The sequence below is a fragment of the Barbus barbus genome (genome assembly GCF_936440315.1).
Source record: "Barbus barbus genome assembly, chromosome: 14".
Taxonomy (NCBI): Eukaryota; Metazoa; Chordata; class Actinopteri; order Cypriniformes; family Cyprinidae; genus Barbus; species Barbus barbus.
Window position 1 is genome coordinate 29,851,024 of NC_136742.1, and position 26,979 is coordinate 29,878,002.

A 26,979-nucleotide genomic window follows, 5' to 3' on the forward strand; every position below is an offset into this window, starting at 1 on the left:
ACTTAATCAGTTTTGAAATATTTACAGTAGGAAATTTACAAAATATCCTCATGGAATATGGTCTTTACTTAAAATCCTAATGATTTTTGGCATAAAACAAAAATCAAAAATTTTGACCCATACAGTGTATTTTTGGCTATTGCTATAAATACACCCCAGCGACTTAAGACTGGTTTTGTAGTCCAGGGCCACATTTTAGTTGTAAATAAGATTATTGTAGTACATAATACAAGAAAATACTATTTCAGCCCAGATAAGATGCTTCTGACGTTGTTTCTGTTTCAGAAGTGGCTTGGTAGCCCTTTTCCTGAAGACGTCTGAGCGTGGAGACTCTTGATGCAGTGACTCCAGCTTCAGTCCACTCCTTGAGAACCTCTCCCAAGTGTTTGAATCAGCTTTTCTTGACAGTATTCTCAAGCTTGCGGTCATCCCTGTTGCTTGTGCACCTTTTCCTACCCAATTTCTTCCTTCCAGTCAACTTTGCATTTAATATGCTTTGATACAGCACTCTGTAAACAGCCACAGCTTTCAGTGATGACCCTCTGTGACTTACCCACTTTGTGGAGGGCGTCAATGTTCGTCTTCTGGACCATTGCCAAGTCAGCAGTCTTCCCCATTATTGTGGTTTCAAAGAACAAGAGATATCCGCAATTTATACTGTAGGGATGGTCATTAACTGAAACTCAAATGTAAATATTCTAATATTTTTAGATACTGATTTTTGACTTTCATGAGCTGTAAGCTCTAATCGTCAAAATTAAAACAAAAAAACTTTTGAAATGTTTTACTTTACATGTAATGAATCTAAAATATATGAAAGTTTCACTTTTTTAAATGTTACAAGAAAAAATGAACTTTTTCAGCATATTCTAATTTTCTGAGATGTACCTGTAAGTATTATGCATTAATTATTCATTATTGCAAAGTCTAACTGAATTTGCTTTGCTAAAGTTGCAGCTTGGTTGAAATGATTGTTCCTCTGAGTCAGACTTCAAAGCCATTTCAGAGCAAATATATAAACATTATAATGAATAGTCAAATAGCTGAGCAATATTGAGATTCATGCTTTATGTCTCGTGTCAGTGAGCTGTCATCTTCATGAGGATCGCGCTCAGATCAGCTCTTCCAGAAACACACGAATGTGTGGAGTTCCACTTTATTGATTCTCTGCGTGATTTGACGGTTGAGTCTCAGATCAGCGTCGGTGTTTGTCGTTTTCTTGTCATCGCACATGAGTGACATTTGGACGAGTCTGCATTGGGTGTGTGCGTGATTGCTGAGAGTGACTGATGCTGATGTAATTACTGTCAAGTACTGACACCTGTTACTGAGCACAGCGCCGTGTGTTTGCTCATCTCTGCTCCCAGCATGCATATGAGGAGGAAGAAGATTCATTTAACAGCCTCCAAAAAACAGCACAACTTCAGGCTGTGCACCGTTCAGAGTTGAACTAAGATTGCCTTTTAAATTACAATCTAATTCTTGAATTTCAGGTGAGTTAGCAAACAGAATGCAGAATTGCATCATTTAAAAGTTTGGGGTTGGCAAGATTTTTTTTTTTTTTAAAGAAGTCTCTGCATTTATTTGATCAAAAATACAGTAAAATAGTGAAATATTATTACCATTTAAAATAGCTACTTTCTATTTGAATATGTTGTAAAATGTCATTTATTTCTGTCATGTAAAGCTGAATTTTCAGCATCATTACTTCAGTCTTCAGTGTCACATGATCCTTCAGAAATCACTCTAATATGCTGGAGCTTCTGTCACTACAGCAAATTCCTTGTATGTGTAAACATACTTGGCCAATAAAGCTCATTCTGATTCTGATTCTGATTCTGATTCTGATTTGCTGCTCAAGAAACATTTCTGATTATCAATGTTGAAAGCTGATAAAAAATAAAATTATGGAAACTGATACATTGTGTTTTTCAAAATTCTTTCATAAATATAAAGTTCAAAAGAACAGCATTTATTTGAAATAGAAATCTTCGGGAACATTATAAATGTCTTTACTGTCACTTATGATGAATCTAATGCATCCTTGATGAATAAAAGTATTAATTTCACTCAGTAATAATAACAAAATAATCGTACCAATCCCAAACTTAGCAATATAAATGTTGAACCGAATCAATAATACAAAAGTTTGAAATGAAGAAACCTCCCACATGTAGTTTCAAAGCTGTAAGACTTTTTTTCTTTGCTATACAGCACAAAAGGAGGTGTTTAGCTGTATCTTTGTTTGGATTTGGTAGTTCAGCATCCACTGGTCACTTTCATTGTATGGAAAAGAGCAGCATCTAAAACTCCTTTGTGTTCCTGTTGTGGATACATTTTTCCTGGATGACATGAAATTGAGTAAATGATGACAAAATATAAATTTTCTACCCACAATCCTTTTCATTCAAACACATAATAACTCCGCACACACAAGTACACACTCTATCAATCTAAAGTAATGGACACAATGATGAATACTGTCTTTAGTCTCAGTAATATTCCGTCCTAATGACCTCCACTGTCTTATTTCATCAGTTCGGCTCATATATATCGGTTCAAACCCTGTGCTGGAACAGAGGAGCAGCAGTAAAGGTGAAGTTCATTTATCTTGTGTTATAAGATAATATCAAACGCTGCAGTCAGAAGGACTCTATCAGAAGTGATTGGATCACAGCGGCCTGATCTCTCCCATATTATTCTGACCCTCTATTGGTCCATCAGGAATGATTCAATAACTCTCAGTCTGACATCCAATAAAGAGTGAGGAGAGAATCCTATCTATCTATCTATCTATCTATCTATCTATCTATCTATCTATCTATCTATCTATCTATCTATCTATCTATCTATCTATCTACTGTCAATCCATTCATCCATCTATCTGTCTGTCCATCTATTTGTCCCTCCGTCTGTCCATTCATCTTCTATCCATACATCCATCCATCCGTCTATCTATCCACCTGTTTGTCCATCCATCCATCCTTCTATTTGTCTGTCCGTCCATTCATCTTCCATCCATCCGTCTGTCCGTCCATACATCCATTGTCAATCCATCCGTCTATCTATCCACCTGTTTGTCCGTCCGTCCATCCATCCGTTAGTCTGTCTGTCTATCTATCCGTCCGTCCGTCCGTCCGTCCATCCATCCATCCGTTTACTCGTTTTCTTGTAAGAATGATTTTTGCAAATGATTCACAGAAATCCGTTCTCTTCATTTTCACACCACTCTTCATGTTGTAGAATGCAACAGTTTAGATAAGAATGGATTTATATCTATATAGAGATATAACTCTTCTTATCTATATATCTAGATCTTGTTATATAGCTTTTCATTTAGTTTCAGTAACTGGTATTTTGTTGCAGAATCTGTCATATAATTACATTTTTGATTTGTACAAATGTTAGCTCAAAGAAACAATAGTAGATGCTTTACAGTTATGCATTTGGCAGATACTTTTATCCAAAGTTTTTTACATTGCATTAATGTTAAATATTTTATCAGTTTATGCATTCCCTGAAAATCAAAGGACAATTAATGCAATTAATGCAGGACAATCTGTTTGTTACTGTGTAATTATCATTTCAGAAATGCCGATCTACCAATACAGTGGAAGAATTTCATCAGCGTTCATTCATTCTTTGCGAATGCAGCATGTGACTCCAGCAGCTGGAGTGGAATCTCGTTACTCAGATCGGACCGCTGACTTTTGGAAACTCTTTGTTAAAGCTTGTGGAGAGGCGCTGATAGAAGCATCTCTCTCTCAGTGGAGCTCATTTCCTCTAACAAGAGCTGTACAAACATGACATTCAGCACTAACAGCCCCTAATAAGGCTCATTCAGGCGTCCTGACAGCGCCAGGGCCGCTGGAGTCGTCCGGTGTGTCAGCTCATCGGCAGCTTTCGAGTGGGAGGCCTGCCTGAGGAAAGATACGGCATATTAAGTGTCGGTGTTGTGATGGGAAGCGTGCGGGAGAACAGTGTAGAGTACTGCTCGAGTGATGCAGTGGAGGCAGCGTTGGTTCGTTATTCGTTGGCACTAATGAACTAATGTCAGGCATACGGAGGCTTTATCTCTACTGCTTTAAGGCCTCATTATGAAGATATTTGCGTAGAGGTTCAGAGTGCACTGGATATGACAGTGTAACATGAAAGCAATTCAACGAGGATGCATGTTTGGGTTTGTGTGTGCATTAGTACACATGATGACTCGTGTACAGCGTTCATCACTGCTTTCAAATGCCCAGATGAATGCCCTGGACCTGTTTTTTGCAACTAGTGCACATGATTATGTTGCTTGGGAAGATGTAGAGCTGCATGAAATTGGATATTGGATATTTCATTGAGCATTTTTACATTTAGATTACCTTTGCCATCAACTTTACATGAAAATAATCTTTAAAAGCACAAAGAATTTCATAATACTGTCAGGTGTAATCTTGAGCTTAATGTGATCTTAATTTTTTAGTGCTGTGATGCCTAAATTCACTTGTACAAATCTTGTAAAGCATTTAGTCTTTTATTTTATAGTTTAGTTAAGTTTAGTTTGTTTTTCATCTAATGTTTAGATTTAATTTAATCTTTATTAAATTATCACAAATGTTTTTAATAGTTCTCGTTTTACTTAGCGATAATAACCCTAGGCCTAAATAAAGGTGCATCCCTAATAATATGCCTTGTTTTTGCATAAGACAGAATTTCCTGTTTTCATCATGGTTAAACCAATCCTAGAATGCACTGTGAAGATCTCTGTGAAAATATTCATAGATAGCAGATCTTCTGAAAAAAAGAAGAAAAAAAAGATGTTTGATGATGCAAAACTTTCCGTCATGATGCTATGGGGTTTTATATATTGTTTGTTAATGTGTTGCTATGTGGTTGCTAGGGTGTTCTGGTCCTGGTTGGTTACTTATTGGCTAAAGTCAAAATAGCCCACCCACATGTCTCTGTGATTTCTGGTCGCTATAGATATGTCTTGATTTGAAGTTCATTCATGTCTAGATCACTGACACTAAATATGAGTAACACTAATAATGATTCTTGCCTTTGCAAACACTAAATACACTGTTAAGCCACAGGCCAAACTCTTATGCAGGCTTTAAGTTGGAATAAGGCAGAATGTTGAAATGGCTTTGATAAGCTCTCACTGTGCTCATGAGCCTAATTATGCAGATTGTCTTGATCCATAAATTTGACATTTCCAGAAGACTCTCATCTTCTTACATGTGTTTAAATAAACAATAGAAATCGCTGCACGGCGGCGGTTACTGTTATTCATCTTCTTGATTCACCCTCCTCTTCAAAGCACCGTGTTTGAAAGCCCTTTTCACTGTTTTAAGCAACTGCGGTTATCCCAGAATCCCTCTTTCATCTGCAGATGAAAAGAGCAAAACGAAGGGCACTTGCTTTTTACACTTTTTAGCATTTTTACTCTGCTTTAAAGGGATAGCGCACTCAAAAATTAAAATTTGCTGTTAATTTACTCACCCTTGGGATATCTAAGATACAGGTGATTTTTTTCTTCAGTAGAACGGTAAAGAAGATTTTTAGCTGAATTGGCGATTCATAACATGCAAGTCCATGGCTACCTGCATGTTGAGAATCAAAAAAAGCATATAAAGTAACACAATATTAATTCCCATGGCTCCTGATGATATATTGGGGTCTTATGAAGCAAAGTGATCAGTCTGTGCAAGAAGCTGAACATTATTTACAACATTATTACCTGTAATCCAGAGCCTCAGGCAAACGGTCTGAAGTGATGTCCGATTCACGAATGAATCATTCTTTTTAGTGAACTAGTTGAATCAGTTCACCAAATTGGACTGATGATATGCATGATGTGATATGCGCATGCGTAAACTGAAGGGGCAAACTGAAAGATTTTATGGCTTTTCATTATGTAAAATGGTGAGCTGCGAAGACGAGTTTATTCACTTTATATGCTTTAGATGTAAAACATCCATGTTTCACATCATTATTGAGTGCTTTAATAATGTAATTGTGTATACTTTACGTCACTGCATGATTGCAAACTGTCCAAAAGAACCAGTTCACTTAAAAAAATAATCAGATTTCCTCATTTGCCTGAGGCTCTGGATTACAGGTAATAATGTTATAAATAATGTTTAGTGTCTTGCACAGGCCAATCGTTTCACTTCATAAGACCTCAATATATCATCAGGAGCCGCTGGTATTAATGTTGTGTTGCCTGTATATGTTTTTTTGACTCTCTCAGTGTGGTAGCCATTGACTTGCATTTTATGAATCCTCAAGGACCACAGTTTCAGCTAAAAAATGTCTACTCAAGAAACATGGCCTGATGATGAGTAAATTTTCATTTTTGGGTGAACTATTTATTTAAGCTTACTTGTGAGGTTTTTGATACACAGAGGATCTGATATGAACCTTCGTGGTCCATGCTTGCCAAAATAACATGAACCAGAAACTTGAAGTTGAGCTCTTTAGACTGTGGTCAGGAAGAAATAACCTAGTAATACTCTAAACCATGCAAAATGCACAGGCAAGCATGCATGTTCTTTACAGTTTGTAAAAATCCATTAATATTGTGTTGTAGGCCTCCACAGATAAGACTCTTTTTAGCTGCATTGATTTTAAAAGGCTTAGAGATTTATTTTTTAACTGCTTCCTTGTGCATCTCAGCTGTGGCATGCTCCTGTTCTCCTCTATTTCTCCTTTGTTCACGCTTCTTTAATTAGGCTGCTAGTTTGGATGTTTATCGACACTGAAACCTTCTCCATGGATAAGGATTGTCTTTAGGATTAGTTGAAGGATATAGGGTGAGTTTTGTATTAATGTCTGTATCAGATCGCTGTGCTCGATTTAACTGGGATTAATTGAGCAGCAGGATCACACACTCAGCGTCTGTGTACAGTAGAGACTTCTTGCGTCATCTGTATGGAAAACTTTCCCACAGAAAGGCTGACGCTCTCTTTAAAGCAGAAGTTTGGTTTTGCTTTTAAATTCCTACCCATAACCTTTAACTGTGAGAGAATCCTGTTCTTGACGCCACTTTCAGCCTGTAGTCTGTTTGGAAAACCCTGCAAGTCTTCATGAAATAAAAATAGACCAGTTTACTGTTTAATAAATCTGCTTGTTCTTGCTCTCATTCATCAATGTGCATTATCTGAAGAAAAACATGTAAACGAGCATTCAAAAGTGTGGAGTTGGTCATTTATTTTAATTTGTTATTTTTTACTGTAATATTGTGAAATATTATTGCAATTTATAATAACTATTCTCTATGTGTATATATTGTAAAATGTAATTTATTCCTGTGATCAAAGCTGTATTTTCAGCATCATTACTCCAGTCTTCAGTGTCACATGATCCTTCAGAAATCATTCTAATATACTGATTTGCTGCTCGAGAAACATTTATTATTAGAAGTAGCAGTAGTGTCATCATCAATGTTGAAAACAGTTGTGCTGCTTAATCAATGACCGAGGCAAAAATTACTTTTTATTTTTAAGAATCTGATTTTATAAAATAACTAAGGAAAATGAAAAATTAAAATATTCACAAATAATAAATATACAGAAAAAATTCAATAATTAACTGCACAGATATTTTTCAAATTAAATAAATATTACCAGTTTAATATTTAAATAAATGTAAGAGTGAATGAACTGCAAATCCCATGAGGCACTGCAAATGATGAAATCAGTTATAAAAAAAATTGACTAAATTTTTGTTTAAATATTAAACTGTTACAAATTCTATAACTTTATAATATTTTATGATATTTTCATGATTTTTTTAAACAACTGTTTTAATATTAAATCTCAGTCTTACAAAACAATGTATTTTTCAGTAGTATTTTTCCAATTCATTTTCTCCACAAGGATTAAAAAAATAATAATAAAGATTTTCAAGCCATGAACCAACCTAACCAGCTCAGATACTGATTTTGAAGTATAAAGTATATTTAGCAAATGTCAAAAATATATATATTCATGTAATTCTTCATTAGTACTTTGGAAATTAAACACAGAAGCATATATCATCACTTAACACCCTTATAGCTCATCTTGGATCAGTCATAAAGGTATACATTTTATCGTTATGAATCCATTTCTTTCATAGGACAAAATTCATAGGACTTTTACTTTCCAAACCTGAATGTTGCACTTTCATACTCTACAGTGTTATCAACATCTCAACAAAAATCTGACTGATTCTCCCAGTGAAGTTGGCAATAACCATCCAGAAATCTCTTTCAGCAGAAAGTAGAACGCCCGGATCTGATAGAACTTAATATAACCGGAGGCCAAACACGAGGTCAGTCTCTCCTGATGTTATTTCATCAGTCATGTCGTTCCCTGCTGAATTTTGGGGTGTTTTGGGGCAGGAAGAGAGAACGCAGAATACTTTCTTGCATCTGTCTGTACTGTGAACTGTAAAATAAATATCTAGAAAGCAGAATATCAGAGAGATCAGCTGGAGGGCTCTTATGCCTGGAGGCCAGTAAGAAACCAGCTAGCAATGCCGTAGCTGTACACAACTGTACTGTATCTCCACAGTGTGACGTACAGACACACAGATGGATAAATAAATAATTAAATAAAAGGACAGATAGAAGGAGGTTCAAACACCTCACAAAGACCTGAGAGTTACAAGACTCTTAGCCCTGGCTACTCTTCGGATGTAAAAGAGGGTAGATGTGTAAGATCAAGTATTATTATGTTTTTCCAATAATAGTCAACATGGTAAAGTGTTCATTTTACTTAATTCATCAGATCAGTAAATTGCCAGATCACTGCACTCGTGACAGGTCATCTTCAATACTCTTCTCCTGTAGTGTAGTCTGTGCTCTACTGTTCATTTTATCACAGATCCGACTGCTTTCTTTTTAACACCAGTCATGCGTTCAGCAAATTCAAGTGTTCGTTTTTTTCTCCTCTCTGAAATGTTTGAAGCAGGTTGCTATGGATACAAACCTGAAGTTGTTAGTCATAGTGATGTACTGGGTGTTTTTCACATGGATTTAACTGCGTTTTTTACATTTGATTAATGAACATTTTTGGTTTTGATTGTAGTTAGTCAGATGCTACATTGGTCTTCCCGAATGCAGTTGCCTAGCAGTTTTATTTACCCAAATGCAATTAATTTTTTACCTTTAATCCGATTGCAAGAGAAACAGTCTTGACGTCAATATTTGTGCAAATTTGCTTAACAGGCATTTTCCCAGAATGCTTTTGTATTGGTTTTGTGTTTTCTCAGCTTAACTTTGGCAAGAGCTGAGGTACTGAAATCACATTAGACATTCACAAAGCATTTATCCTCTATAATGTGTTTTATTTCAGAGTCAAACAGAATATTTAGCTGGAAATAACTGATTGGATCCAACATTGACTTGGGTCAGTTTACTTCTAAATAACACAAGTATTGAAGTTGAGTGTGTGCGTCGTCCTGCTGGAAATCAGCCATAACTACTAACTAGAAGATCACCGAGAAACATTGTAGCAACTACCTAGAACACCCTAGTAACTTTATATTTACACCCTAGCAACAACTCAACACATACTAGCAACTGCATTGACTATATCCAAAACAACAACAAAATAAGCTAACATGTGATTGCATTCATTCTCTCTTCATTCCTCCTTCCTTTACTTATGGAGCTGGTGAATTTCTCTTTTTTTTCCCTTGTTGTTGTTCTCTGTTCATTTCTCCTCCCTCTACTCTTAGATCTGGTGAATTTCTCTTATTTTATCTTTTCTGTCCTTCGTTTCCTCTGACTTTGAATCAATCCATCTATTTCTGTCTTGACTGTATTTTTATCTGGTTTAAACACGTCCACCACTCATGCTGCTCTCTCTCATCCTTCTTTGTCCACATCTTTAGTCATTCTTGTGTGCCTTTGTTCATTCAATCATTGGTCCTCTTGACTTTATTGATATTTCTGGTGGAGATTCATTGGTCGTTACTCTTCTTTTCTGGTCTGTTATTATGTCAGCCAATCAAATTTCAGATGAGGTTAAATTAAAAAACAATTAGCCACCAGTTGGTTCTATCGTGTTTCTGATGTATAATATGATTATACATTTGTGTATAAGTTCAAGTTGAGTTTTATTGTCATTCCGCTACATGTGGGGACATACAGTGGAACGAAATGTCGTGCCTCGCAGGACCACGGTGCTACATAAATACAGACATTTTTTACATGAAGTAAAAAACACTATAAACCTATACACAACTAACCTATACGGATGCTTCACAAATACTGTGCATGTGCAAAGAGAGACATTTTGAGACAAGCAGCTGGTTGGGGAACAGTGCAGGATGATTTGTAGTGCATGAGCATGTAAACATACATATATTGCTGAGTCTTTTGTGGGATTGTGTACACGCAGCAGTGTGTGTAAAGTGTCTAGTGCACATAGAGGAGAGTGTGTTACTACAGGTGGTTTGTACAGGCCCACTCACCTGTGTGTAGCACACTTCGAATTGCACAAAAAAAAGTTCCATACAGTTTTTTCTTTGGTGTGGTAAGGTTGGGTGGGGGGTGTTTGGGGTGGGGGGTGGTCCATGTTTCAGGAGGTAGGGGTTTGCATGGGGTTTTCAGAGGTGGTTTGAGTTCAGGGCTCTCACAGCCTGGGGGAAAAAGCTGTTGAGCAGTCTGGCGGAGCGGGCTCTGATGCTCCGGTACCATCTTCCTGATGGTAGGTGCTGGAAGAGACTGTGGAAGGGATGGGTGGAGTCATTCACGATGCTGTTGGTTTTGCTGGAGCATCGTGTAAGGAAAATGTCCAGAATGGAGGGGAGAGGGGCACCAATTATCTTTGCAGCTGTGTTCACTGTCCGCTGGAGGGTCTTGCGGTCAGCAGCACTGCAATTCCCGTACCAGACAGTGATGCAGCTGGTCAGCACACTCTCAATGGTGCCTCTGTAGAATGTGGTGAGGATGGGTGGAGGGAGACTTGCTCTTTTCAGCCGGCGGAGAAAGTGTAGGCGCTGTTGTGCCTTTTTGGAGAGTGACATGGTGTTGGTGGTCCAGGTGAGATCCTCTGTGATGTGCACCCCCAGGAATTTAGTGCTGCTGACTCTCTCCGCTGTCGATGGTCAGTGGGGGGTGGTCAACGGAGTTTCTTCTGAAGTCCATCACAACCTCCTTTGTCTTCTCCACATTGAGGGACAGATTGTTAGTGCCACACCATTCAGCCAGCTGTGCCACTTCCTCTCTGTAGTGCGTTTCATCGTTGTTGCTGATGAGACCTACCACTGTTGTGTCATCAGCAAACTTGATGATGTGGTTGGAGCTGAACTTGGCAGTGCAGTGGTGGGTCAGCAGTGTGAAGAGCAGCAGGCTGAGCACACAGCCTTGAAGGGCGCCTGTGCTCAGTGTGGTAGAGCTCGAGGTGCTGTGGCCGACACGGACTGACTGAGGTCTTCCGGTTAGAAAGTCCAGGATCAAATTACACAGGGAATTGTTAAGGCCCAGCAGGTTTAGTTTAATTATGAGCTGTTGTGGGATTATTGTGTTGAATGCCGAGCTGAAGTCAATGAACAGCATTCTAACATAGGAGTCTTTATTTTCTAGGTGGGTAAGAGCCAGATGGAGGGTGTAGGAAATTGCATCGTCCGTAGAGCGGTTTGGATGGTATGCAAACTGGAGCGGGTTGAGTGTGTTGGGGAGGCTGGTTTTGATGTTGTGCATGACTAGCCTCTCAAAGCACTTCATCATGATTGGAGTCAGTGCTATGGGACAGTAGTCATTTAGACAGGACACAGGTGATTTCTTTGTTACCGGTATGATTGCTGTGGATTTGAGACATGTGGGGACGACTGCCTGGCTCAGCGAGGTGTTGAAGATATCTGTAAGCTCAGCTGTGCAGCACAGTCTCTCAGTACACGGCCAGATATGTTGTCAGGACCCGCAGCCTTGCGTGGGTTAATCCTAGATAGGGTCTTCCTTACATCGGCTGGAGACAGACAGAGCGCCCGGTCGTTGGGAGGTGTGGGCAGTTTTTGTGCAGGTGTGTCATTCTGCATTTCAAACCGTGAATAAAAGTGGTTGAGTGCATCAGGGAGGGATGTGTCATCCTCACAGGCCTGTGGCGGGGGCTTGTAGTCAGTGATGGTCTAAATGGCTTGACACAGGCTCCGTGTGTCTCTGCTGTCTGTGAAGTGGTTGTTGATTTTTTTTTTGAGCATATGACCGTTTTGCATTTTTGATGCCACAGGACAGACTGGCTCTTGCTGTTTTGAGGGCTGCTTTATCTCCTGATCTGAATGCTTCATCTCTGGTCTTTAGTAGGGCTGTGTATTGGCCAGAATCTGATGATACGATGCGTATCACAATACAGGGGTTGCGATACGATATATTGCGATACTGTAAACAAGGCGATATATAGGGATATTTCTTATTTTAGGAATAGGATATATATTTTTTAGGAAAGCGGTCATTAAGAACACACCACCATATGCAAACCTTAGCAAAAAAAATAAATAAATAAAAATAGTTTAAACAGAACACACTGGGATCTGCATTTGCAATAATCAGTCCCTATAACATTAAACATTATTGAACCACTTTTTGTGCAGTAGGAGTAAAGGGGGAAATATTCAAGTGCTTGCATGATTCTTCAGTTAAATGTATGTATAAAATGTATTTTATAAAAATATAAAATTATAATAATAATTATATTAATTATAATTATATATTTATAGACTCTACTTTATAGGTTCACAGTTTAAGTTTACAATTGTGACATACAATGTCATAACATTTGATCTCAACAAAAAATGACATCTGCTTAATATCAATGAAAAATAAAGTGCTTGCAGGATTCCTAAAGAAAACTAAACAATTATAAAACAATAAAATAAATACAGATGTTAAACATTCTCAGAACTTTTCAACTTGGATTTCACAGGTTTTTCAGTTTGTTTATGTTCCGCGTGGAATCGCAGAGACCGCGACGTGAGCACCGCCCCAACTGCACAAAATACCCCCGAATTACGAGAGAAAGCTGCAGTTGCACAGTGACTCTACCGCCCGCCACACCCCGCGCAAAGACTCTTCAGCACGGGACGCGGCAAGCGGCAGAACCGAGGTTGCGCTCGCGCCGCGGTCCCGGGGCGGACATTACCACAAAAGCCCAAATCGTGCCACACTTCAGCTTTGTACATCGAAACGAGAACTGGAACAATTCTTCCATCCTACATTACTGGCAGCGAACTATATTAAAGCTAACATTAGTGGAGTGCCCTGATGCTAGTATTTCCTGTCACTGTTTAAGTTCAGAGATGAAGACTAGCAGTCGGGATATGAACTCAAAACGAAACAACTGCGATGAATCTTGTATGATTTTTTATTTTTTTTTATATCGATATTCCGTTTTGGAGAATCGATACAGTATCGCCAAACAAAATATTGCGATACTCACGTGTATCGATATTTTCTTACACCCCTAGTCTTTAGCAGCCCACGAACCTCTGCTGTCATCCATGGCTTCTGGTTTGCACGTGTGGTGATGGTCTTGGTGACTGTCACATCATCAGTGCACTTTTTGATGTAAGCAGTCACAGTTTCGGTGTACTCATGCAGGTCTGTGTGGTTGTTGTAGGTGGCTGCCTCTTTAAGCATGTTCCAGTCTGTGTCCTGGAAGCAGTCCTGCAGTGCTGAGGTGGCATTGTCTGGCCATACTGTTATCGGCTTTTGAACCGGTTTGGTGAGTTTGAGAAGTGGTCTATATGCTGGGATTAGCATAACAGTGATGTGGTCTGAGTATCCGAGGTGGGGGCGGGGTACAGCCTTGTAAGAGTTCTTTACTGTTGTGTAAAAGTCCAGTGTGTTGTTTCCCCTTGTTGCAAAGTTCACATGTTGGTAGAACTTTGGCAAAACTGTCTTTAAGTTTGCGTGGTTGAAGTCACCGGCTATGATGAAAAAGTTTGTTTGATTATTTGTTTGTTGTTCACCGATGGCGCTGTACAGTTCACGAAGCGCGTCTTTAACGTTTGCACACGGGGGTATGTAGGCCGCGACGATAACAATGACCGTGAACTCCCGCGGCAGATAGAACGGTCAATACTTCACAAACGTAAACTCCACCAGTGATAAATAGTGTTTTGAGAATACCACAGCATTGTTACACCAGTCTTTGTTGATATACACACACAAGCCACCTCCGCGGGTCTTACCAGACAGTAATGAATCTCTATCCGCTCAGAAGTTAACTCACAAAGTATTAGCATTAATTCAGTAGACTCTAACTTTGCCCCATTTGTTTGTCAAAAAGTTATGTTGCTGTATTGAATTTTGTATTCATTTTTACTTTTATGAACTTGTGCTTAGATCTTTTTTTTTCAAAACCATTCATCATAAACAATCAACATGGCTGCTTCAAGTTAATGAATAGTTATGGTCATAAATATTTTACTTAAAGTTTCATAACTCTTGAATGCAGTGATCAACTTGGGCAAAAATTGGTGCATCTATTCATTGTATGGATATGAGGAAGCATTCCAGATTTGGTGATGTTCAGACAAAAGATGGCGCTATAACAGAGCGTGGACCAGAAATATTAACATATAATACAGTTTTTGTTTTATACTCTCAGATAAACTTAAAAACGGTTATTTAAATATATGTGTACGCTTTACATATTGGTTTTGCATTTGTCATTTTAATTGTTAGGGAGAGGAAAAGAGGAAACCGGATCGAAAAATGGCATAAGCTCATGCATATGAGCACCACAACTCTATATTAAACATTAAAGCAGGGCTCTTTTTGTTCAGTCTGGCCCTAATTTATTTATTTATTTAATTCCTGTATTTGTCTGTCTGTGTTCTTGTATGCAAATTAGTGCACTAAACACAAGTATCCTTAGTGAGCAGTCTTATTTGCAGGCTTCAACACTGATGTAGTGGAACCGAGCGCTGGCGTTCAACAGTCTCTTATCGGCCACTTTAGATGTGAAGTGAGCTGCTCTCCGCTGCTCTGTGCTGTAGTGGATATCAAATGAACGATCGGAGGATACGAGCTTGTTCATTTTCATACGCCTCAGCAGATTTTACATTCATATTCTCTGCGCTCAATAGACCACATTATCTCTCCAAACTTTCTCTTGAGTTTCAATGGTTTTTCACATTCATTTTTGACCCCTAGTATGTAAATGCTAGAGATTGCGCTGATAAAACATGTCGCTGCAGTGTTGTGCAGTGGAGAGATTTTTGGAGGTTTCACTGTGAGTTTGACCGTTAATGGGTTGTATTCAACACTTTTCCATTTTATGTTTTGGCCCTTTTTGACATTAAAGCTGCTGTCTACAAATTTTGCCCGTTTTTTTCGCCAGCTCTGTTTGAAAACCTGGAATTGCAGCTTTTTGCGAAATTATCTTCCTTGCGTGGGGTTGTGAGTTGGCACTGCTCCAGCGCGGCAGTCAGTCACCGCACCGGTGTGGATATTTACTGTACTTCGCAATCACAGATTCTAGCCTACATCTTAGAATATATGACCCAAATAAGAATTTTCACCATATATTTCCATCTGAACAAGTAACAAGTCTGCCACGTTTGTTCTGACCAACTCAGGAAAAAAGCATTATTATAAATCTCGATACCAATGGTGATTAAATCTAAAGATTGGTTAGCTCATATCACATTAAACCCTGCAAATTATTATTATTGTTATACTTTATTCTCAAATTATTAATGTTAACAGCATCAGCATTGCGTGATTATGAGTATAGTGTGTATTAGCATGTAGATTTCAATTTCTGTACAGTCTAATCTAATCGTCATGCCATTTGAATTTCATATTAAGAAATTATTTTAACCCAAAAAGCAAACTATGCACCCTTTGAACTGGTTTTCTTTAAAATACAAATCTTGTGTAATGCCAGGCTATCTGTAATCAGAAGCATATTTAAAACTTGAATATAATGTCATTCATATGTGTTTCATAAACCCATAATCCTTTCTGGATTACATTCCGCCATCAAAATGATACATTTAATTATTCTAGCTGCTGTGAGAAAAGGCTATAAACATTCCGCCTCCTGCAAGATCCTCACATGCGATAGCCTAGTAGCCGGGACAGTTTCTTTATGTTTACAGACGTGACATAATGATGCAGCAGCATGCTCTAATTTCCAGCGAAAACCTACCCGTACCACTCAAATTAGAAAATATTATTATAAGCTAACCGTTGTGAATCGGGCTAAAGTAAGGCAATAGTCTTGAACACTGGCTGGTTATGTACTTGTTCAAATATTGATTTCGGATAATTTTTAACCAAAAAAAGTTACAGACTGCAGTATTCTTGCAATTTCTTATATTTAGTTATGTTTAGATATTTATGGCTATTTTCCACCTATTTTGACATTTAGAATTTCAAATATTCTGAAGCCTTTTTTCAGAATTCTATATGAAAATTGTTATTTTGGTAATTTTGCAGATTACATGATGATTGTCAGCAGATAGACACAGGACATAGAAGTAAGTGCAATACAATCAACAGGTGTATTGAGTAGTAGCAGAGGGGAATGAGATGAGCAGAATGTCCAGGTAAGCAGGCAGGGAATGGGGATTAGTGCTGACAGGTGGCGGTGATCAGAAATCAGGGGATTGGGATCTGGTGAATGTCGTTGGTGGAGACTGCGGGGACTGTGGTGACTCTCTGACAATGATAACATTTTAAAAGAATGGCGTTCAAGACTTTTGCCATAGGCTTCAGTATTTTTCTGTAAATCAGTGTAACTGTTATAGTTTTTATTCATATTTTGTTTTTATTTATTCATTTTTTTAATGTTTCAAATGTTTTGCTTTTTACGTTTTAGTACTTGAACTAAATGAAAGTTAGAAATGTTATTTTGGTAACTTACTAATTAAACTTAAAAAAAAAAAAAAAAAAAAAAAAAAAAAAATTTCCCCAGCTTTATTTTATTTCTGTTAGGAAACACACACACACATAAATATATAATTTTATTTCCAGCTCTACACTGTAAAACAAAAGAAAAAGTTGAGCCAACTTAAAATTTTAAAGCAACCAGCTTTTGCAGATTTTTGAGTTCTCTCAACTTATTTTTGTAGGACATTCTCAACTTTTTGTTGTATAAGCTTAAAACAACAAGTTGAGAAAACTCACAAATCTGCTGAAGTTTGTTGTCTTAAAATTTTAAGTTGGCTCAACTTTATTATATAACTTTGTTATATCTCAAGAAATTCTACTCTATTAGAAATAAGAAAAAGAGTTTGATTTTAATATTAACTCCTAAAGAAATTATAACTTCTATAACTATAAAATTATAAAGATATAAATAACTCTAAGTCATTGAGCTAAACCTAATTAAAACAATTATGAATAAGAACCAGTTCTCAAAAAAGAAAGTCCTTTTTCTTAATAGCCAAAGTCTAAAAACTAAGATCTGTCATGTAATGCCATATTATCTATTTTCCTGTTTATTTGAGCCAGACACAGAAAGATGAGGAAAAGGCAACACTCTTGAGATGGCAAGAAAAAGCAAAACACTACGATGTATGATACCTGGTGTAGAGCAGAAAACAATGCTAAATAGAGTCCAATTACAGGTGACAGGCACATTCGTATGGGCTGATGGGTAACGGTCCTCTCTGCAGCTGAACACGTGATCTGATTGGCTCTCGTCTGCATTACACACTGATCACAGACGCAGAGAGCCAGGTCTCAGACCTCTCGACTAATGTTGTGTGTCTCTGTATAAATTGAAAGTAAATGTGCTGAGATATGGTGAAAGACTCAGTCTTTCTTGGGATGGTTTGTTTTTGATTAACTTGGTTTGGCATATAGGTTGGAGTTAACGGAGCATTCTTATGGTTAATTCAATATGAAGTTATTTGATATGAATTTCAGGTCATACAAGCTCTATTATATCTACTCTAACAGAAAAAATAAGAAAAAGATTTTGATTTTATGTTGACTCTGAAGTAAATGTATTCCAACTCAGGTAGATGAGTAAGTGTTTATTATTCCGGTCACTGACTGCGTTGACCAGAGCACACAAGCGGCTATACGTCTGTTTATTTATCTACAGGACAGCACAGTCAATGAGATGAGATGAGCGCAGACACCACCCGCTGACTGTCTACAGATAAAAACATATGCATGTGTGCATTGAAAAACACTGGAGTTGGATTTACCTGAAAAAGCCAGGAAACATTTTTTACTCAGATGATGTTAAACTGTATGATTTTTTTTTATAAAAAATAGTGTTTAAATAATTAGAAAAAAAAAAAGATTATTGGAGTACATTTTATTGTTCAAAACAAAATACAAAAAGCTATTTCAATCTTTCTGAGTCTAAATGTCATGTTTAATTCATTGTGTTACTGTGTCTTATAAAATGCACATGTAATCATTGTTTTTAATTTATAACTTCAAAAATCTTACAAATAATTACAAAAAACTACAAGTAACACATTGAATTAATTATGAATTTTAAGAAGTAAAAAGACTGAAAAATTATTACAGTGTAGTAGTTGTAAATGAGTAAATTTTTAAATTCAGTTATTTTTCAACATTTTATTGTATTTCCTGTATTTTTCAAGTATTATTTTCTTGTAAAATGTACACCAACTCTGAAAAATATTTTTTTTATGTTATGTTATTTCTTTAGTGTTATAAGATATGTGTAAATCATGATCGGTTTGATTCTCTGAACTAAATGTAACACCGAAACAAGCATTTTCTGTAAAGCTACCTCAAAACAAAATGTATTGTGATAAGCACTATATTAAAAAAACTGTAAACTGAATTAAATGAACCAGTATATTCCAGGGAATTGAGCATGACGCAGATCCTGGCAGCCAGAAGTTTAAAATAAGTCTAAATGTATCCATATGTCTTTTATTTTCATATTTCTGAAGGAGAATCCGAATGGTTGGTGCCTGTGCTCTGATTGTAGGGTGTTGTGGGAAGTTGACAGGCCATAATGTGTCGTTGCTAAGGTGTTCAGAGTGAATTCTTATTGCTTTGTGGTTGTTTTGAGTGGTTGCTAGGTGAGTTAGCCCAAGTCAAAAGAATCTAGATGTGACTGAGGTGTGGAATTGTTTTATTTTGTATTTAATTAATTTATTTATTTTACATATCATACACTAGTGACTAGGTGAAAATGACAACTAGTCAAGAAAATAAACTAGTCAGTTTACTATCTAGACAATTAGTTGACTAGTTGGAAGCAATGCATGATTAGACTAGTTCAGGGCTGACCAGAAGCCACAAGCATTACTTTCACAACTTATGATTAATAGCAGTTATTGTAAAAAAAAAATAAAAAAAAAGCACCCTATTATTGGTTATTATTGGCATTACATAAAAATAAATAGCATTTTTAAAGTTTTATAAATTTAATTGATTAATAAATTTATTTAATAAATAGTTTTTTTCATAATTTCAAATAATTAGACATGCTTTAAAAAAAAAAAAAAGAATCCAGAAAAATGTAAATGTTATTTTGGAAAAAATAAAACAGAATTTGGGGGGGTGGGTGGGGGATAATGATCACCTAAATTCCCTAAATAACCATCTGTGCATTCCAAAATTCATTCATCATTAGTGTCAACTCACTAATCAACTGGTTAGTTGTTGATAACTGAATAGTTGGCCATATTCTTGACACATCACTAAATAAGTAATAATTCATAATTGAGATCAAAAAACTACATTTGCAAATGTAACATTTGTGTGTGTTTATGAGCTTGTGTGTGTGTATGTGTGTGTGTTATGCTGATCTGTCTGTAAATAAATGTTGGTGAGATTTATTCCAGAGTTGTTCTTGTTGCCCTGAGGAGCTGTCAGAGCTGTCATTCTCTGTGTTGAACGATGGGAGAAACGCTCTAATTTCGGTTATTGGTGACTCAGACATCAGCAGTGTGTGGGCCGAAGACAAGCGAGACACACACACACACACACACACACACACAGAGATTGTGGTGCAGGTCATCCAGCTACTCGTGAGAAAGTTGTGTGATTTCCTGCAGTGATGAGTGACAGCAGCACAAGCTCCAGTTAAACAGTCAGCCTAATTACTGCTCAGATCAGAAGAAATCCATTATGCTTTGAGAGTTGTTTGGATCAGGAGAAGTGGGCGTTACAAACCAGAATGGTTTATTACATTTTGATTGAAAGATTAGGAAGACCTTTCAGTGGAATAATGTGCACTGATGGATCATCCACAATAACACCACGCATTAAGAAAGTACTCTGTGTTTCATGTTGACTTAAGTTCTTTTATTTTTGACAGTAGTTGTGAGAAAAGTGAAAAGGGTAACAATAAAATAGGATTGCAATTTGCAAATATTTTTATTTTTATTTTTTGCTTACTTGTAGAACTTCACAATTTAGCCCAAAATGTTTGATTTATAAATCTGTTAAATCATTATATATATATTTCATTAAATCATACTAAACCATATTTTGGCTTTATTTCAATTAATCATGCAGCCTTATGATAGAAGTCGTCAGTTTTCAGTAAAAAGCAACTGATCTGCATTCAGTATGCAATAATGCATGCAATTGAGCTTGCAGCTTCTGAGTTTGTGTGCGATAGTACATTATGTCTCAGGTTTGTGTTTCCGGTCCGTCAGCAGGTCAGATGCAGCAGGTTTGCGTGTGCACCTGGGTTTGGTGATGCTGCAGTGACTGGTTGATATTCTGCCGCGCTGCGTCTCTCAGCAAAAACACCTCAGATAAGAGTGGCATCGGTATGCGCGCGGCATGCCGCGTAACCTTAGATACGCCATCACCTTCACTAGCGAGTGAGCGTGAGAGAATTACAGCAGAAAACCGCTGGTGTTTAGAGTAATGCTGTTAGATGTCTGTTTATTTAAATGCTAACAGGTTTATTTGACCATCTGGTCAAGACAGACCTTTAAAATTTGAAGTAGGCCTACAGTTCCTTTTTTGGGCATATTTTTTTTTTTGCGGGGGGCATAATTTTGTGTGTCTGTAGTGGGTTTCTTCACATCATACACACACACTTAATCAGCTTTCGGCTGCTATCACATTTTCATACAGTGAGAATTGCTCAAGCTGTTGTTATCACTGTATTTACTGCATTAGAAATAAGGTGCAGAGGTAAACAAACCTCAGTGTTGTTAATGAAAGTATTAGTTTAATTTTTAAACACCAAATTGGCCTTTTAAATAAAACAATATATATATAAATCAATATGAATACAGCTGTACAAGTAATTGTTGTGGTTGTTACCACGACTACTGCTAATACTACTAAATAAAAATAGCATATCAAACAAAATTAAAAAAATTTTTACTGTTGTCACTGTAAAATAAAATAAAAATGGTATTTAAGGAAAATTATGTAGTAATAATTTATTGTGCGGTACAACTGTAAAATGACAATACTAATTTAAATTTTAAATATTAAACCATCAAGAAAACTAAATTAACTAAATATTAAAAAAGTAAAAAGTATTAAATTAAAATAAACTGTGTGTGTGTGAAATTGTTATTAGTATTACTATAATTATTTAATAAATAGTTGTATTATTAATATTACTACATAAAAATATCAAACAAAATATGAATAATTACTATCATAATATTATATTTAAAAAATAGAGTATTTAAAAAAAATAAAAAATCAGTACATATAATTATTATATAAAATTGAGTATTTAATAAAATAATAATTAATTATTTAATAAAAAGTAGTTAACTACATTCTACAATTATAAAATGACAATACTAATAATACTGATAAAAGTTCATTTTAAACCATACACACTAGTTTTGTTTAGAGTTGCTCTCATGCAGTCAGCAGGGGCATATTGGGATACTTCTGTGTCAATTAGTGTTAAAGAGCAGCAAGAGTTGAATTTGTGTTGTGAATCTGTTTATTTATCAGTGCATTCAGAACAAATATTCTGTGGAATATTTACACAATATTTTAAAGTTCAGGTTAACAAAAGTGGTATACAGCTTGTGTCTATTAGCATTACTGATACTGTTCTTTTTAGTATTGACTGTTGCAGAATACTCTCAGTGGTCTGTGAATGTGAGACTCACAGTGGCTCTAGAGGAAGATGATTGGTTAAACTGCCAGCTTCTTCACCTCCTCTTTGCATGGTGGTCTCCTCTAATGACTCGTGGAGGATGTTCTCCAGCACGCGGCTCGTTAGCTGTGGGTTAGAAACCAGTCCAGACACACTGGAGGAGTCTGGAGGGAGACTGAAGGGAGTCTGTGCCTTCGGTCAAAAGGAGTTTGCCAGAAATTCACATTGTGGCTCATCAAGCACCTAAATGACAAAAAAAAATATTTTTCCATATCATATGGTATCGATTTTAATTTACAGTTAATGGGGAAGGAAATGCTTTTTACATGTATGTTAGACCTTGAGACTGAATGTAAACATAACTTGTTTGTTGTTTTAATTTAGGGCTTAATGAAATAAAGTAAACCATATTTAATATCTTGTAGTTGTTTTTATTTTGTTTTATTTTTGAAACTTTTATTTGTTTACTTTGTGGGATTCTGTATTTTAAGTTTTAAAACATTATCATCAAAAATGGTGTCTAATGAAATTAATTAATACAACTATCAATTTAATATTTTTTAAAAAATGTAATCAAATAAAAATATCACAAATAATGTAGAAAAAAACATTGCATTTAAATCTTTTTTCAAAGATGCTGCACAACCGAACTGTATACATATAAAGATGAATGTACCTTGAGAAGTACATTTTAGTATACAAAAGTAATATTTCTGTCATAGTTTCTTCAAGTTAAACCAAACTTTTGTTTTGGCGGTTTGCCAAAGTGAAGATCGCTATGTCTACACTAGCATAGATAAGTCTTAAAGATTCGGTTGTAAAAACAGCCTGTATTACGAGCAAATGGGAAAAAAAAAAGTCCCAAACTAAATGTAACTGAATTATGACTGTTTTCGCTGCAAGAAACCTTGTGTAACATGATAAGTGGACTTCAGTTAGATAAAATGCTACATAAGAGGAGAAAATGACTTTTTAAATCAGTAGGTGTTCTGAAGACAAACTCCAGGCTACAGAAGTGCCTGTTATCGCCTACACGCTTGCTCAGATAATTAAGAAATATCAACTAAACACGCCACTGAACACTTGAATTCAGCCGGCCACTTACTGACAGCCTGCGCACCCACACATGTAGTTAGTATTCACACACATCTTAACATGCTAACTGTAGACACACTGAGGTCTGATGCAACATGGACACACTGCTGCTGCTGACTGACAGCATGCTGATGACAGGTGAAGTGTGTGGAGATCAATTGGAGCCCAGGTGGGCATCACCTTAATTTGATCTTTTTTGAAAGAGCACTGGGATTTTACAGAAGTTCTATTTTTCTATTCTATTATACAACAACAACAGTGATAATAAATATAGCTGCAAGTAGCAATTACTTGGGTTCAAGTGCTTTAAGGCCTTTATGACATGGATGCTGTTGAGGTCTAGGCCAACCCTAGGCCTAGCGACAAATCTTTAGGGTTTCCCAAACCTTATTTAGTTTCTGAGACTCGCCGGTACTGTCGCGTGAGCGTGAGGTCTTGTTGTCCTAGCACACACACACACACACACACCTTTCTCTCTGTGTGTGTCTGCCCTGTTCAGCGAGCGGCGGAGAGGAGCAGCGTTTTCAGTTAAACACGAATATTATGTTGCTTCTCTAATTTTACATGCAAATAAACAGACTTGACTTGACTTGAAGTATAGCCGAACTAACATCTTTTGTGTATTTGGTTTTCATGAGACGACGGCTCGATTATCAGGATTTTTGTGCAGATTAACATCTTGGAAGGAAGAGCTGGTTATGTAGTCTTAATGGGTCGCGTTTCAGTCACTATTTTATATTCATTCTGTTGTCTGACAACAGAAACAGTAAAATGTATCAATGAAAACTGAAAATTTATTGAGAATTTAGCTGCATTAAAATAGAGTATGTGAACACAGAGAGGCAAACAAATCTAATAATAAATGTACATTTTGCATGTAGTGAGCTGCCCTGTCATGCACAAATGTAAACAGGCTAGTGTCAGTAAATTGCTCAGTGCAAAGAAAGAGAAGTAATGGGAACCTGGTATTTCTTTTTTCATGTGTCTAATAGACATGAACAAGTTCTTTGAAAAACATCTATGGCCTTTGAAACATGTCTAGCCTTCATGCTCTATGTTGACTATGGTTTCAATAATAAACATACATTTGCATAAAGCATCCATATTTTTCCATGCCTATGTTGATTAGAGTATTTGAAATTTATTAATTTAAGGTACATTTAGAACAAATAAAAATGTGTGATTTAAGTTGCGATTAATTGCTAGTTAACTCATAACAATCATGTGATTTAATCGCAATTAAATATTTTAATCGATTGACAGCCCTAATACAGGTGCATCTCAGAAAATTAGAATATGGTGAAAATGTTAATTCACAAGTTCACGATGTTTCTGTTTCAGAAGTGGCTTTGTAGCCCTTTTTTTGTCTGAGTGTGGTGACTCTTGATGCACTGACTCCAGCTTCAGGACACTCCTTGTGAAGCTCTCACACGTGTTTGTAAATTTTCTAATATTTTGAGATACTGATTTTTGACTTTCATGAGCTGTAAGCTCTAATCATCAAAATTAAAACAAAAAAAACTTTTGAAGCATTTTAAAATGAAAGTTTCACTTTTTGAAATAAGTTACAAGAAAAAATGAACTTTTTCACCATATTCTAATTTTCTGAGATGCACCTGTATATATATATGCTGTCAAACGATTACAGTTTTTGTTGACATGTGTTTACTGTGTATATTTATTATGTATATATAAATACACAAACATGCATTTATATATTTAAGAATATTTTTATATTAAAAATATTTATATAATATAAATATATATACATGTAAATACATGTAAATATTTTCTAAATATATACTGTATGTGTGTATTTATATATACATAATAAATATACTTTACACACACATTATATAAACAAAAACTTTGAATATATATATATATATATATATATATATATATATATATATATATATACCTACCTACCTACCTACCAACCTGGTCTTATTTATTTATTCAAATAAGCGGATCCAAATGTAAAGTTGACAGTTTAACAGCTGAGCCCAAGCCTCCGTTACTAATTCCATAGAGGCACTTTAGAACTAGTAACGAAAGAACGTTGAGTTGCTTCATTAAAAGCTTATTGTATTACTGTATTTAAAGCTGACTGTATTATGTAAAGTAGATTATTATGAGAGAAAGATGGACTGAACGAGTGTGATTACCTTTATACATATATATATACACTCACTGGCCACTTTATTAGGTACACCTTGCTAGTACCGAGTTGGACCCACTTTTGCCTTCAGAACTGCCTTAATTCTTTGTGGCATAGATTCAACAAGGTGTTGGAAACATTCCTCAGAGATTTTGGTCCATATTGATATGATAGCATCACGCAGTTGCTGCAGATTTGTCGGTTGCACATCCATGATGCGAATCTCCCGTTCCACCACATCCCAAAGGTGCTCTATTGGATTGAGATCTGGTGACTGTGGAGGCCATTTTAGTACAGTGAACTCATTGTCATGTTCAAGAAACCAGTCTGAGATGATTTGAGCTTTGTGACATGGTGCATTATCCTGCTGGAAGTAGCCATCAGAAGATGAGTACACTGTAGTCATAAAGGGATGGACATGGTCAGCAACAATACTCAGGTACGCTGTGGCTTTAAACGATGCTCAATTGGTACTAAGGGGCCCAAAGTGTGCCAAGAAAATATCCCCCACACCATTACACCACCACCACCAGCCTGAACCGTTGAGACAAGGCAGGATGGATCCATGCTTTCATGTTCTTTACACCAAATTCTGACTCTACCATCTGAAAGTCGCAGCAGAAATCGAGACTCATCAGACCAGGCAACGTTTTTCCAATCTTCTATTGTCCAATTTTGGTGAGCCTGTGTGAATTGTAGCCTCCGTTTCCTGTTCTTAGCTGACAGGAGCGGCACCCGGTGTGGTCTTCTGCTGCTGTAGCCCATCTGCTTCAGGGTTCGACGTGTTGTGCGTTCAGAGATGGTATTCTGCATACCTTGGTTGTAACGAGTGGTTATTTGAGTAACTGTTACCTTTTTATCATCTCTAACCAGTCTGCCCATTCACCTCTGACCTCTGACATCAACAAGGCATTTTCATCCACACAACTGCCGCTCACTGGATATTTTCTCTTTTTCGGACCATTCTCTGTAAACCCTAGAGATGGTTGCACGTGAAAATCCCAGTAGATCAGCAGTTTTTGAAATACTCAGACCAGTCTGGCACCAACAACCATTCCACGTTCAAAGTCACTTAAATCCCCTTTCTTCCCCATTCTGATGCTCGGTTTGAACTTCAGCAAGTCGTCTTCACCACATCTAGATGCCTAAATGCATTGAGTTGCTGCCATGTGATTGGCTGATTAGCCATTTGTGTTACCAAGCAATTGAACAGGTGTTCCTAATAAAGTGGCCGGTGAGTGTATATGTAATTAAAAGGGGCATAAAACATCTTTTTGGTTTTTTTTATTGCATTTCCAACAAAAATAACTATATTGCAATTTATCTTGTATTCATGATACAAGCTTTTGGTCTTACCGCCCATTTCTAGTGAAGAGGAAGCCTGGAGGTGTTGAGTCTCCATCAGGTGTGTGTGTGTATTTGTGGTTGGATTTAGCAGAAACCAACAAAGAGGAAAGACTAGGAGCCCTACTAACACAGTTTCTGTCTGCCTCACACTGAAGCATCTCACACAATCTGCAGGCGAGATGAGCGCATGTAAACAAGTTTATAGGCGTGTGTGTGTGTGGAGGGCAAGAGGATGAACAGACGCCCACTCTATCTTGCTTCTCTTGCCTGCATGTGTCTTGGTTCGGCTCCAGAATTCGGAGTATCAAACTAAATGCAGTGGTACTACAAACCCTCGACCCTACAGATGGAAGTAATTCA